The sequence below is a fragment of the Manacus candei genome, unplaced genomic scaffold, assembly GCF_025592945.1.
Source record: "Manacus candei isolate 608988 ecotype Guabito, Panama unplaced genomic scaffold, ASM2559294v1 h1tg000046l, whole genome shotgun sequence".
Taxonomy (NCBI): domain Eukaryota; kingdom Metazoa; phylum Chordata; class Aves; order Passeriformes; family Pipridae; genus Manacus; species Manacus candei.
Genome location: NW_026138094.1, coordinates 2,416,127 through 2,430,045, shown reverse-complemented (window position 1 = coordinate 2,430,045; position 13,919 = coordinate 2,416,127). Strand labels below are relative to the sequence as shown.

Sequence of the window (13,919 nt, the reverse complement as noted above, 5' to 3'; positions counted from 1 at the left end):
CCCGCGCGCCCGCCCCGCCCCGGGGCGGAGGGAGAGGCCGGGCCGGGGGGATCGTGAAGGGGAGCGGGGCCCGCGCGGGGTTCCGGGCAGCCCCTGAGAGGGGGACGTTCCTCTGCTGCTTCTGCGGCCCCTGCGGGACAGATCCCGAGTCCTGGGAAGGGCAGCGGAGCTGGTGCAGGTGTGGAGCGCAAGTCCTTTTGGGGAGCGGCTGAGGGAGCTGGGGGTGTTTAGTGTGGGGAAAGGAGGCTCAGGGGTGACCTTCTCGCTCTCAACGAGTCCCTGACAAGAGGGTGTAGCCCAGTGGGGTCGGGCTCTGCTCCCAGGCAGCCAGAGACAGGACGAGAGGAGAATCTCCAGCTCCACCAGCGGAGGTTCAGGTTGGACATCGAGGGGAATTCTTCCCAGGAAGGGCGATTAGCCACTGGAATGGGCTGCCCGGGCAGGTGGTGGAGTCACCGTCCCTGGAGGTGTTTAAAGAACGACTGGCCGAGGCACTGAGTGCCGTGGTCTGGTTGACACGGCGGTGTCGGTCACGGGTTGGAGTCGATGATTTCAGAGGTGTTTTCCAGCCTAAATTGATCGTGTGATTCTTGCGTGCTTTTGCTACTGACTTGCAGTTTAGGAAATGCCCTTAACCAATTGATCTGTTTGCAGAAGTCTTTTACTGTAAGTATTGAAGAAGTACACTAGTGTTTTAATTAGTTAGCAAAGTACCTCTTCGTATGATTTATTAGGCTGTATCTGTACCAGGTAATGGAAGGTGTTACCTCTTAGTTACCATTTCATTCGTTTTCTGCAGGGAACACTTCAGTGTCAGTAGTAGATCTACAGCTGCTATTAAACCTTGAAATGGGGCAAAATCTGTGAATTTAAGTACATGTAAACCAGTTAAAGTCACAACAGTCCTCTTGTCTGGTCTCTTCATTCAGAAATTACATACAGATAAAAATGAAAAAATGAACGAGGGTTCACTTTATTTAACAAATCTTTGTTAAACAGCCTTTTGTGCAAATTAAGTCCTGAATCCTAAAAGACATTATCCTTTTTTTCATTTCAAAATGCATTTGAAGTATTTAAGTAATACTTTTGACTAGCTAGTTATCAGTTAACAAAGAGTAAAATCTATGTATTTACAAGTTAAACATGCACAGAAGTCTTAAACCAGACTTTGGTCTGGTAGTTGCATGTATGTTTTAGCTATATAATGCTGCTGTTGCACTTGGTACCAAGATTTTTATAAAAAAGAACAGCCTTACATAAGAAATTAATATATATTCTTGATTATGCTATTGTCTGTGATAAAATTTGTATTAGCATCAAATACAGTAGGATTGACTTTGAGGCTAACAAATGAACTCTTTAGCTTAACTCTATAGAAACGTTTTTGAGTGTATAACATCTAAACGGTGCGTGAAAACGACCTGAATGTACTTTATTTTCCTGTTATTTTAAAATCAGCAGTGCAGGAAAGTTTTGACTGGGTCCGTCAGCTTTACTATGGCAAACTGTTGTACAAATACACACAAACCCCTCTGGTTGAATTGCACTATTAGTGAAGGCAAGTTTACTGTGTCCGGTTTCTGGAAAGAGGATAAGAGGATAAACGCACTTGTGCTGGTTTTTAGGGGCTGCTCGACAGAGCTAAACCTCAGTGCTTGTTGGTTGCTAAGATGTTGTCACGGGAGAGTGGGAGGCTTAGACAAAGTTATTAAAAAGCCTTGTCGGTGAGTCTCGAGGCACAGAAAGGACACCCTTTCTAAACCCCTTCTCACAGAAGGGTTTAGGTGCAGCTGAATCCTTTCTGAGCCTCGGACTGTGTTAAAATTTAAATTTAATGGAATTACAGAGGTGTGATTAAACCACTTTGTCCTGCAGGTTTTAATGATTGGCAAAATGAGAATATTTATATCAAATGAATAACTTATTTTATACAAATGATCAGACAAAAGATCTTAATCGGAATTATTTACTACACAATATAAACACTAAAAATCTACTAGTAGAGTATAATATAGCAAAAAGTAGTATACTGCACTGCAACAAAGCAATTATTGAAGCAGTTATATTAAAGCTAGCAAAAAGAAATAATTATTAAGTAGAGATCTGATGTAGAGACCAGTGCTCGTGGGGAGATCTCTTTCTCTCAGCCTCGAGGAGTGACCTTAGTGGCATCCCCAGCCAAGGGGGGAATGTCCACGCATACACCCCAGAAAGAGTTATGTCAGAAGAACCTGACTGCATGAGAGGGCACTGGGCTTTTACAGTATAAAGTGTGTCACACCTTTACAGGCCAGCTATCAGCTTATCTGTAAAATCAGACTCCAGAAAGCAGGGTGTGTATTCAAATTCTGGTGGACCGGAATGGTTTGAGCATAATTAACACCAAGACAACATCCCGGCTCCAGCACGGCTCCAGCACTTGATCTCTCGTGATAGCTTGACTGGATTTTAGGTCTTATCAGGGTAGATGTACCCTGCCACACAGTAGATGTCAAAGCTTTATACCTGACACTTCCCCCCCAAATACAAAGCAACCAACAGAGCCAAAAGTGACTTACCATGGATTCTCAGTCATCCTCCTGCCTCGAGGCACAATAAACTATTATGAAAATACCTCGATGGATGTTTGCTTAACCTGTTCTTAAAGCGTTGAACGCAGATTCCACTCATTCCTCGAGCAGTCTGGTCTAGTCCTTTTTTGAGTGTCTGGATTAAATACCTTTTGCTGCAGTTTAGCCCATTTACTGCAAGTGAATGTGGACACTGTTCCCTTTCTTTTTGCAGAAAAGCATGGATTATTTTTTTAACCAGTTCTGAAAAACATGATCATTTGTTGTTGCACACCTGTAGCTCCCATCCAATCTTTTCACAGCTCCCCAGAGTTCCCCTGGTGACAACTCTTCTGATCTCAGTAGGATATGTTCCTTTTTCAGCCTCATAAACTTGTTGACAGGTTCTGCTTGTGATCTGCTCTGCCTGTTGGTTTCTCTTCTGCAAGTTTATTAAAACAATTACTCTTTTCTCTGCAGCTGATTTCTTTGTAGTGGTGTTTATAGAATCATCATCCCCCTCTTGCAATGATTTCACACTCTAGTCTTGACTTCGACTCTTTGCAGTCCCTCCCTGGCATCAGCTGCAGGTTAGTGAGCACAGTCTCTAAGCCTTTACTCAAAAATACTTCAATATAGAAGTGTATGAGGAATTTTGTTTGATGTAAACATACAGTTTGATAGTCAACTACTAATAATGATCCTCTAAATACAACCACTTTGCACCAGATTTATGGAGTTTCTGATCAGAAAAATTTCCATGTCTTTCTTATGAAAATGTGAATGAAACAGAGAAGCTTCTCTGAAGATCTGCAGTTTATTTATTTCTGTGCAACCATAAATGGAAATAAGTTTGGTTTGATAAGACTTATGAACAAATCGTGTCATGAACATGATTGTTATTTGTCACTTCGTTATTTTCCAGGTATCTACAAATATTTTTAATTTGTCCAGGAATTTTAAACAAGTTGACTGGTTTGTAATTTTCTGTTTGATTGTTGTGTTTTGTCTGTTTTTGAGGAAAAACACTTTGTCTGTCCTTTGGTAGTTTCTTGAGATATCTGCTAGTTTTCAAAATAAAGATTGTTTTATACCATAACTTTCTGAAATTTGTGAAGAGTTTGATAAGGAAAAGGTAATAGACTTTCAAAGAGAATAAATGTTTGGTCCAGATATTAATATTTCATCAAGTACAAACCTGTGCTCCTGTAAATTCTTTTTTGCTTGTCTTGTATGTGAAACACCTAAAAATTGTGAAATTAGATTTGTCATGTTTTTCCTTAGATTTTTCATGTTTTTCCCTGGGCTCTGTACCTGTGTGGGTTTGGGGTTTTTTTCTGTGTAGAAGATTATCTGAGTTTCAGCTTTGCTGGCCAGTCTGTTCCCGGCCTCACTTTGAAGCACAATGGACCAAACACTACTTTTTCATCTTTTTAGTGGCTTCATGCAGTTGGTACTTGCATTTTTAATTAATTAAAACTGCAGTTTTAACATGTTTGGGCTCTGTAAAAATGCAGAGATGTTCAGTAGTAGAAGAAATAGTTCTTGCCTCTTGTTTTGTAAGGAAGCCTGGCTAGAGCATTCAGCTGGAATCAACAGGCTGTCCCAGTTTTCTCCTCTTCACACAGCCACCCATTTATCCATATCCCCTCCTTAAAAAAAGGAGATGTTGGTTTAAGGAAAGGGGAGGGGTTGGGGGTGCTGCAAGGTCACCTCTGAATAACTTCCCTACAAATAAACAGGATCCTGTCTCACTTAAGACATGTTGCTCTGCCCTGTCTTTTTATCAGCAAATCTCTGTGTAGTTCTCAGCTTCACATACTGTTAGTTTAAAATCTGACTTTTGCAGTCTGTGTTCTCACTCTTAACTTCAGTTAACAACTCCAACAAACTTTTGTTTGCTTCTGAAATTCAAGTTTCTAGTACAGTATTTTGGATTCTACTTTGGGCACTGAGTCCATGAAAGCTTGTTATTACAGCAGTAGATGATCCAATGACTCAGTTCCTTATTGAATCTGACCCTTTTTTAAAAAGAGTGAGTCTGGGCACATGCTGGATTAACTAAAATAGCAGGAAGAGCCCCTTTTACTTTGAAAGACAAGACTGAGTCTTGTCCCAGCTCTCATGTTTCATTGCCTGCTTACTGTGACTTTGCTTTTATTAGTTCTTGATATCAATCCGACTGCATTCAAACCTCTGACCATGCTTACCTTTAAAAATTATTAGCTGGTATGTTTGCTGCACTATTTCTCTCCTCTGCAGTCAAAGCAAGAGTAAAAACCATTTGGGATGTTTTCAGTGAATACCTGACAATAGATACACTTTGATATTAAGTCACTGATAATCCAATACACATCACTGCTATAGAAAAAGCTTTTTCCACTCTGAGTGTGTAGCTTTCTTTTTGATGTATTATTGATATACTGCATGATGTGCAGTCAGAAGAAGGTAGTAAAAATTAATTTCTGATCTCTAAATAGCTCTCGTTACAATTCTTCTACAGAACAGCAAGGAAAAGAACTTGAATCTAATGGTAAATCAAACACATATTTTCCTTTATTTTACCACTGAAAGTATTTATACGTGCTAGGAAATGGCTATTGAATTTCTTAGTGTAAAATCAGATCATTAAATGCAGGATGCTTTTGTTTGTTTCAAACCTAATTGCTCTAAAAATAGCTGCTGATGCATCATTGAAACACAAAAATGTATTTGGCCTCTTTGTTTTACAAGCACTGAAAGAATAAAAAAGGAATATCTCGTGATCTTTCTGTTATGAGGTTGGTGGGGTATTTGGTTTTTTGTAAGAAAAAGACCCATTAAAAATACTGTCAACAAAGTAGTTATTTCCAGGTAATTACACACCACACCTTCTTTAATTATATGGCAACTTAAATACTCAAGGAGTCAGATAATCTCAGTAAGATATTTTGAGACCTTAGTAAGGTGATTTCTGCAGTGGTGTGTTGTGAAAGTGCTGTTTCCAGGCTGCACAGCATGAAATCAAATGAGTGACTGCTGGGTCATTCCTGCATCTACATTGCATTGTAATGTAGGATATTTTGTTCTTCCATATATCTTAAAAAGATTAGTTACCTGAGTGCTGCATGTTATTTTCCAGAGTTCTTGAAAGCTCTTAGATCAATTCCATTAGAAAATGTCCTGTATTTATCGTCATGAAATGTGTAGCACTGACAACTGTCCAGTTTGATTTTTGACTCTGTAAATGCATCAGTGTTTTGTTGTTTCCTACCAGCAATTTTTCATAATACAAATCTTTAAGCATTTTTTCCTCTCTTCCCTGTTTCTCCCATTTTCACTGGCAAGATCTTCATCTGGGCTGACTGGAGCTGTGACTGTTTATGATCTGAGTATCAATCCCACCATTTTTGTGTTGTTTTTCTGTAGTATCCTCAAGTCATACCACCATGAGAGGGTTTGTAGTTTATTAATATCACTAGTAATTGTAAAGTGACTTAACCCCTGCAAACACTGAAATATATGCTGCAGTGTGGTCCATTTTCAGTCTGCACAACTCCAGATGATGGAAACGTTAACGATGGCCTGGTGAGTAAATACCCCGGTGCGAGTGCCTGAGCTCCTGCAGCATCCTGTGTGCCAGGAGATCCACACTCCTGCAGGAGTTGGGAGGTGTGGACTTCCCATATTGTCCTGGACACTGCCAGGCTCGCAGTGAACAGAACAAAGAGCAGAGACACCTCTTTGTCAGTGTGCAGTTTGCACCTTGGGCCCGTGCCCAGTGGGACTGTGTTCCAGAAGCTGCTGTTTGCATCTGGAAGAAGCTGTGCCTGCCTTTCCTTGGTGACAAGCAAAGGGATCCAGCCCTCTGGCACAGTGCTGTGCCCCTGGAGATACCTTGGGATGAGGGCTTGCTTTGATTGTTGTCTTTGTTCCAAAAATGTGAAGTGCAATCTCCTGCCAACTGGGGTGTTTTGATCTTAGATAAGATAGTTTCTTGCATGTCTTTAGTTCTGCCAGGCCCTGGGGTGCACACATAAATGGTTTTGTTCAGTTCCACATAGAAGTAGTTGAAGAGTTCATTGTGAACTGATGGTACCATGGCCTGAAAGCCATTCTGAGATTTGCATTCCTGATTTAGGATGATTCCATTTAACCTTTTGGTTTTCTGTAGCTAAGGAGTGAGAGAAGGAGAATCTTTTTTTTCCAAAGAATCGATAAAATATTTTCAAGACAACTGTCTGTCACTGCAAGATACTAAAATAGTGGCAGAAATAACTATATATCAAAGGGCATAGATAGAAGTTGGTTTTTTTTTTCCTAATTGTGAATAATTCTGGTCATTGAAGTGTTTTTTACATCACTTTTCTTTAAAAATTTTCTTAATAACCAGTCAATAAGGGACAAACTAATTTTTATCAAGTGTTAATTTAGGGGGGAGCTTAGGGTGGCCCACAAGTTACTAGATACCTGTCAGCTGGTAGCCCATGGTGAAATAGGAAACAGCCCATAGGAAATCTTAACTAATAAAGATAATAGGAATTCTGCCTTTATTTGATTTTACCCAAGGAGAAAAGGTCTACAGAATTATACACAATTAGAACATTGACAGGTCATCTGGCCACTCTGGGAGAAAATCAGGACTATCTATACTTACCCTGCATTGCTTTTTAATTTGTGAACTGAGAATTCAAACCACCCTGTAGCCCCTTGTTTTTTGTTTTTGAAACGGTTCAATTGGTGAGCACAGAGTGACTCTCTACATTTTCTCTGCCAAGAACCACCTTTCCGTCATCTTTGGCACAAGTGTTCAAACCAATTATTACGTCAAGAGGTAAATGCATGACTAGTTGATGTGGGGTTTTATTGGTATTAGTCTCTGATCAGCTTATTTCTGAAATAGTCAGAAATGATCAGTCTCATTTCTGAAAGTAACCCAGCCAAATTTCATTAGCTTCTTCTCATATTATCTGTGCTGTTTTCTTAGATGTCCTGTTAAGATTAGAGTTCACCTTCCCTGGATATGTACTCAAAAAAAGGTGCGTAAAGTAGTTGTTGGGCTGCATCAAGAATGTTTTTTACAACAGCATTGAAATCTCTCTCTCTGAAAATTATTAGACTAAAATATTGTACAGACATGTTTGTTTCTTCATGTCTTCATCATGTTGTTGGTCATTTACTTAATTACATAGCTTATTAAATTTCTCATCCTATTGCCTTTTACCTGACAAATAACCCCAAATTTTTAGTTATTCAACTGCACATTGCTTATATTTTACTTTACATTTTTTCACTTTGCTCCTGTTACGTCTCAGGGTCATCCAGTTCTCCGCATATATTGTCTTGATTATTTTTTTCCCATCTGATTTTTATTAAAGTATTTCAACTTTGGTTCCAGTGTTTAATGGGAAATATTAAAATTGCTTACACAATCAAGCTAATAGTGACCTCCTTTGAATATGATATTACCTTTTTCCCACTGTTGCTATCTCCTCATTCTCTCCAGAAACAACCAGTTTCATTGGTTATTTCACCCGTGGCCCAGTGTCAGTGTTTACTGAAACTGGCTGGATGTGACATGACTTAAACATAAATAAATAAATCTACCAAACACCCCAAAAATATGTAGAAAAGGGTAGCAGGCTAATGCTGGATAACCTGTGGTTTTGTCTTTGTTGCAAACTGAAAGGAAACCACATAAAACCACCTGTGATCCTTTATTCCCCCTTTGCTGTGTGTGGGTCTCGCTTTTTCCTGTGTTCTTACTTCAGACATAAAGCTGAGCATGTCTTTATTTTCATGTCATTTATGTGGTGTAGCACCTTTTGTGCTTTGTACCCTCTTGGACATACTTGGATATGCCTTTGCTTAGTAATATGTTTTCATGCCTCTAGAAATACATCTTTTGAGGGTGGCATTTACTAGAGTCTTTCCTTAAAGCCTTTTTTTCCTTGTTTGAGAAATAATGTCCACGTTGTTTTATCCACTTTTGCTTTAAGGAAATTCCATTCAGAAACTCCTTCAATTAATAGTCTCACCGTGCATTTTTTGCCAATGACCATTTCTTTTGTAATGATGCATAAAGGTTGTTTAGCTCCTCCAAAAACACGTAAGAACTCCTGTGTGCTGATGACTCTCTGGTGGCAGTGCAGCTCAGGAAGATCTTTACTGGTAGATCGGGCTGGACTTTTCTGCTCCAGTGTCATGTGATTTTGTAGCTGTTTTCACTGAGAACACACAACCCTTGTCTATCCAGTGTTTTGAGCTGGAAGTATTCCGGGTGTATACACTGACATTGATGAAAGGTCATCTCTGGCAGGGAGATATCGTGGTCTTTGGCTGCTGCAAAGTCAGCGAACACTCAGGGTTTGTGCTGAATGAGAGCCTTCCCAAAGCCGTGCTGCGTCCTGTGCTGCCAGGACGTGTGACACCAGGGCACTGTGAGGAGCAGCTCCTTAAAGTGTGTGTGGATATGGATAGTGGCACATGGGAGGGGCAGGCTCGCCCACGTCTGGGTCGGTGAGGGGTTTGCTGCATTAAGGGCAAATTAAACTCCTGCTTCTGAAGAGCAGAGATGCCACTTGTCAGCATTTCCTGCAGCTGCCGCTGGCTCGGGACAGGCAGCGGGACACCGTGAGACACCGCGGGCCGAGGGAGAGACAGCGCTGGGTGAGAAAACAACGCTTTTGGACAAGGGGAGAGCACGGTCACAGAACGGGTCAGGCTGGAAGGGACCGCAGTGGGTCACCTGGTCCCACCGCCCTGCTCAGGCAGGGTCATCCCGGAGCACGTGGCACAGGATTGTGTCCACACGGCTCTGGAATATCTCTAGTGAGGGAGACTCCACAGACTCTCTGCTCTCTGTTCCAGTGCTCGGTCACTGCCCAGGAAAGAAGTTCTTCCTCATGTTCAGGTGGAATTTCAGCTCCTGCCCGTTCCCTCTTCTCCCATTGCTGGGCACCCCCGAGCAGAGCCTGGTCCGTCCTACACCCCCTTTGGCTATTTATACAGAGTAGCACAGATGCAGCAGCGGGGCTGCTGGCCGCTGATCGCATCCCGATCCGATGCCGTCCCGTCCCGTCCCGTCCCTGATCCCATCCCATCCCATCCTATCCCTTCCCATATCCCATCCCTGTCCCCTCACTCCCTCTCCCCGCTCCGTCCCCTCCGCCCGGCAGGGGGCGCTTCGCGGGGGGCGTGGCTGGCGCGGCGCGGCTGCGCTTTGCGTGCGGCTGTAAAGCAGCGCCGGGTGTCGCGCGGGGCCGCGCTGCGCTGGGAGCGGCGGGGGCTGCGCCAGCACCGCGCGGGGCCCGCCCGGGGCAGCGCCGGACCGGGAGCGCGCCGGGCTCCGCGGGGACACCGCGGGGGCGCGGGGCAGCGCCGGGCAGCGCCGCGGAGGCCGCTCCGCCCGCTCGGCCCTGCGCAGCGCGCCGGCGGCACCCGCCCCTTCCCCCGCGGCCTCGCTGTCTCAGGTACGGGGGGCGGCGGGGCCGGGCGGGCGGGGGTCCCTGATCCCCCCTGATCCTCCCGGCCGCTCCCTGAGGGCGGCGGGGCCGGCGGGGCCCTGCGGAGGGGGGCACTGCGCGCAGAATGTGTTTTTCCCTTTTTTTGCAGCGCCTCGCTGACGCACAAAGCGGTGCCTTCACCGCGGGCGGCCGCGGCTCTCGGGGGGTTGTCACGGAGCTGTCACGGATTTTCCCCGCGCGGAAATGGGTTTTTATTGCTGTGCGGAGCAGGGGTGGTTATGACGTCATTTGTTTTGTTGGTGAAGTTGATGTTCCTTTAACCCGTGTTAAAAAATCCCTCGTTGTCAGGTGTTTTGTGCCTGGCAAACAAGGGAGCCGCGTCCATTCAGAGGTGTGGGCCGGAATTCCAGAGGTACGTGGGCTGGGAACTGCTGGAATGGGCTGGGGACTTACTTTAAGTGTCAGTGGTTTGGTGGTTAGGGCTGAGCGTTCATGGATTTTCATGCTGTTTGAGCTCTTCCATGGCTTGAAATGGTTTTAAATCATAAGCAAGGCCTGGTTGCTTTAGCAGATTAAAGGAGATCCTCAATTCCTGAGAGCCAAGTGCTCTTCCAAAAGAGGACATAATGCAGAAGGGAAGAATTTGCTGTAATAGCCCGATTTCATTTGATTCTAATGCAGTTACTTCAGAAACAAATATTTGACCAAAAAGATGAGAATTGACTGACTGCTCATGGTGGAGACCTGGATAGCAAATGACATTTGTCGTTTTGGAATATCTGTGTTATATACTCTTAAAGGAAAACTAGATTTTCAGGTGCAGAATAAGACCTTATATTGTCTTTGTTGTAACCAGTAGAAATTTCCAAAGATAAATTAATTCTGGATACTCAGTAGAAACGTTTTGGAGGAAAATTGATATTTAAATAATTAGAATGCTTCGTCACTATTACAGACAAAATTAAAGCTCTTTATAGGTGACATATCTGTAGTCCTTGCTATCAAAGGGGTTATCCAGCAATTTAAATGTTTCTGCTCTTACCTTTGTTGGATAAAGGGGGTGGGGGGCACAGAAAAACCCTGTTAGCCAAGATTCTTGCTGATGTGTAGGGATTGATAAGGAAAGATGTGATGTTGGTTCATGTCTCATGCAGTCATTCGCAGTATGGAATCACCTCTGGAATTCATCAGATGGGAAAGACTGGGAGTGTACCTTTTGCATTTCACCTTAGTTAAATGAAAGTGTGTAAGACACCAAGCTTCCCGTTTTAAAACTCTTCAAGTCCTGTGTATTCACAAAGCTGTTTATTTTTGTTGATGGTTGAAGCCCTGGCAGCTCCAGCTGTGGTCGTGTGTGGTACTGGGAGCCTGGGGGTGAACAACAGCTCATAGTGTTCATGCATATTTTGCATGTCCTTTCAGAGTCTGGATGGGAACATTCTGACCTTTCAGAACTGTGTCTTTTATGAAGCAGTGGATTTTGTACAAGTGTATTAAGAGTGTGTCTTAACATGTCTGTGACTCGCACTTTATCTTTAAATTAATAACTTTGCTGACCTACATAACTAGATCAGTCAGAGCAGTTGACTTTCAGTGGAGGTGGTTGTGCTGCAGTAACATTGAGCTGGCAGCAGTTGCTGCCTTTTTTTTCCAAGATGGAGAATCTTTCATTTCAGTTGCTTGTATTTCCTGTAATGGTGAGAACATTCTTTTGAGAAAATATGGGTGCCAGTGTCCTCCTCCCTGGCTGGTGAACTATGGAGGCTTGGATGTTAAGCAGTTGAAAAAATGGGGAAAGAATGAGGGGTCAGTGAGGATAGGATGGGGAACAGAAAGATTTAATTCACATATAAACAATGGGGATTACAGAGAGATGGATTTGCCGTGGGCAGGTGTTGTATAAAGATGTCCCCACAGCTTTACTTGTGTGCAGCCTCCTTTCAGTGAGTTTTATCACCAGATCTGTAGTGGTTTGGCTGTTTGCACGTCAGTAAGGTTGGGAACAGATTTATAAATGTGTGTATGTAGTAATATTGTAGGAGATACATGTACATCATAGGCACAGGAGAATTGCTCCCAGTCACAGTCTCCCAAGTTTTGTCAGTGTAGGTGACAGTAATCAGCTGCTTCCAGAGTCTGTAGTGCTCTTGCAGAAAACACAAACTGTATCTGCAGCTGAAGTCTTTGACTTGGGAACTTCCTTCAGGCTTAAGGATTAATTAGTGGTTTTTTTGGTGGGCTCCTGTCAGGCCTAACTGAGAACCCTGATAGAGCAGAGGGGAAAGAAGAAAGGAAAACGCTTCTTTCACTAACCCATAATTTTGCTGACAAGATTATTTTGCTGTTTTATGTAGCTCATGCTATTTGGAAAAGTAATTGCTATAAATTAAAATGATGTCTCCCTTATTAAGTGTTTACCACATGAAATCTGAGAGGGCTGGTTGGTGACTTTGCTAGCAAGAGGCAGTAAAGGCTGTTTGCTTCTGTAATTTATTTTTTGTCAATAAAGTGCAGTCCTAATAGTTGACTGCTGTTGGGTAAAATGTTTACTTTTACCCTCTGCTCTTGGCTCCACTGGTGAAGAGTGGAGAAGTTTGCTGCACTGTCCTTCCCTCAGAAACTGGTAGATCTACTTAGTTTAGTATCAAAAAAATCCCTTCCTTGTCACAGGTTTCCTGACGAATAGCATAAAACTGTCCTAATGGTTCCTTTCATAATTCTCACTTGCAAGGTTCTTGTTAACAGTTGTGGCAAAGGTTATCTTTTACTTTGCTCCTCAAAGCTTTATCAAGAAGTGTTTGCAAAATGACACTGCATCAAGAACGGTTATACACACCTCAAAGGTCAAAAAGCCAGGGGGAATAAGAAATATTTTTTTAAATAATTTTTGGTGGCCATGTAACTTCCCTAGCTGTCTCTGGAAGCAGAAACCCTAGTTAAGATCTTAACCTCCCATAAAAATTTGCATTTTGTCATTCTCTTATAAAGCTACAACTTTTTATTCCCGAGTTCATTGCTGTTATGTTTGTCTTGGAGTTCATTGAAGCCAACACATTCCTGATTGCCAAATCATAATACTTGTGTCTTAGAGCTGTGATTTCGGTGGTGTTAATGTAGGTAACTGAGTCTGAGCCTGGGACAGAGCAGAGAAGTGTCGGGGCTGAAGAATGTCCTTGTGAGCACCATGTTTGTCCAAGGCACCTGCTTGTGTCCATCGAGCAAAGCCAGAGTCCCTGCCCAGGTGGGATGTGCTGATGCTGGAGCAGTGCTGGGATTTCTGTGGGTACTTTATGGCCTTGGGATGACTCAGTTACTGTGGGACAGTCACCTGCTGCTCTTGGCCCCCCAACTCATGTACCTGAGGCACTTCCAGCTGCACACTCTGTGCATTTTCTCTTTTCCACTTAGAGCCAGGCCATAGATCCTGTGGAAGAGCTCTTCTGTTTGTAGCTGTCCTATGCTGGATTCTATTAAAACAAGTGAGAAAGACACTTTCAATAGTCTCTCCATGAGAATACAGTGGTGGTAGATCTCGGAGCTGAATGGCAGTGTGGCATAGCAGGGGTATTCTGTAGCTGTCCTATAGGTGGCCTGACATTTCTGGTGCAGGGTATGAATTGACTTATGCATGAGAAAACAAACCTTGAAGGTCTGAGGAGTGTTTTTCAGGGATAAAATTAAGGAGACTTTGCTGGTGCAGAGGATGGATACCGCTTGTTACAGTACTGTGGGCTGACCTAGAGGTGGCTTTGCAAAGGTTAGTAAGAGTAGTACTGTACTTGAAATAACATTGTTTCACCTCAAGAGTAGACTTTCCAAGCCAGTGATGATTCCTAGAATTGGCTGCAAGGAGTGGATAAGCCTCCCTGCATTGCTGTGGCTCATGTAGTGGTAGCACCTCCCTGCAAAGCACAGTCAAACCCTT

The 13,919-nt window shown here is 43.1% G+C and overlaps 1 protein-coding gene and 1 long non-coding RNA gene across 8 annotated transcripts in view; both read left to right on the top strand.

The window, feature by feature from the left end:
- Positions 1 to 54: 54 nt before the first annotated feature.
- Positions 55 to 7,639, top strand: LOC127475358 (uncharacterized). The gene is made up of 3 exons (XR_007906176.1): positions 55 to 178; positions 3,030 to 3,139; positions 3,475 to 7,639. It is a non-coding gene; the product is annotated as an uncharacterized LOC127475358 (long non-coding RNA).
- A 2,203-nt stretch (positions 7,640 to 9,842) lies between these two features.
- RNF111 (ring finger protein 111) overlaps positions 9,843 to 13,919 on the top strand; it is a 43,391-nt gene continuing 39,314 nt past the window's right edge. For 6 of the 7 annotated variants that reach the window (XM_051796409.1, XM_051796407.1, XM_051796411.1 and 3 more), the window contains exons 1-2: positions 9,865 to 10,000; positions 10,143 to 10,406. The gene's annotated coding sequence lies outside the window, so the exon portion shown is untranslated. Of the gene's footprint in view, positions 10,001 to 10,142; positions 10,407 to 13,919 lie in introns of all 7 variants that reach the window. The other variant, XM_051796412.1, reaches the window with a different exon arrangement.